The 1212-nt window shown below is 38.4% G+C and overlaps 1 non-coding gene across 1 annotated transcript; it reads left to right on the forward strand.

Annotated features, from left to right (window-relative positions):
- Window positions 1-863: 863 nt before the first annotated feature.
- On the forward strand, window positions 864-972 carry LOC113705112 (small nucleolar RNA R71). The gene has a single exon (XR_003451759.1). It is a non-coding gene; the product is annotated as a small nucleolar RNA R71 (small nucleolar RNA).
- Window positions 973-1212: the final 240 nt, after the last annotated feature.

Here is a 1212-nt window from a genome sequence, read left to right on the forward strand (position 1 = left end):
TTGAAAGCAAAACTTGGAGAGATAAACTCTCTTACCTTGAATAAAAGTCACCAAGTGTAGCACAAGCTCTCCCCTTCAAGAATCACTCCACCACTCACTAGTTAGTCACTAGAAAACAAGTTTAATCGGTTTACTTCGCTCGATTCCTCACTTATTTGTTGGATTTGGAGATGAAATGAAAGATTTTCCCTTGGAGTTTCTCTCCTTGTTGTTCTCGGCCAGCCCAGCAGAAATGAAGAAGAAAAATGCTAAGTGTTGGATTTAAATGGTTGGGGTTAGTCTTGGGTAAGAAGCCATGAGGTGGTGACAAGTGTCACCACCACCACCCTTTCTTTTTCTCTTTCTTTCTTGCCTTTTCTTGGCCACTAATTTCGGTCAAGGCTGCTTCAATATGAGAAGATATTATGTACAAAAGTCAACAAACTTGTTGGGTAAGAAAAATGGTGGTCAAGTGGTGCGTTCAATCGGTAACACGCGGGACCCGCCGGATCGCGCCGTTTTTATTAAAAACTCACGTACTAGGTTTTTCACTTCCCATTCACTAACCTTATATCATTGCCACTAGTCACATATTATTTCTCACTTAAAAGTCATTTTTAATCCCCAAATTAATTCTTACTCTGTACCGAAAATTCATCCGGCGAAAAATCGTGAAAACCCTAATTTTGCTCCAAATTTAAAACCGAGGCGTAAAACTCTATTTTCTAGGTCTATCTACACTTAATGTGAAATATTTGGGTAGTGGCCTTTGATAAATAATAATTTTCAAATAAAAGGGTATTTTTGAGGAAAAATACAAGGAATTTGCGAGTCCTCACAAAGTTAGCCCATCATAGAAAAACTGCACTTGTAGAGCCAAAGGGTATTGGTGATGAGGACATTGACTGAGCAACAGCTTAAATCATTCCCAAGTTTCGTGAATGGCTTCTCCCTCCATTTGAGAAAATATGCAGAATTTTTTTTTGCAAATCAATAGTCTTTTGTGGTGAGTAATACTTGGTCATAAAAATATTGTGCACGTCCCCCACGTTGCCAAAGATCCCTCTGGTAAATTTAAAAGCCATGACTTTGCATGATCACTAAGACAATAAGGAAAACACCTCAATCACAATTCATTTTCAGATAGCCCATTTAATGGAAAAGATGCACCATGGAATAAAATTTTCGAATGATGGTGAGTGGATCCTGATGAGCTAGACCATAAAAAGCAGG

This window comes from Coffea arabica, chromosome 8e (assembly GCF_036785885.1).
Source record: "Coffea arabica cultivar ET-39 chromosome 8e, Coffea Arabica ET-39 HiFi, whole genome shotgun sequence".
NCBI lineage: Eukaryota > Viridiplantae > Streptophyta > Magnoliopsida > Gentianales > Rubiaceae > Coffea > Coffea arabica.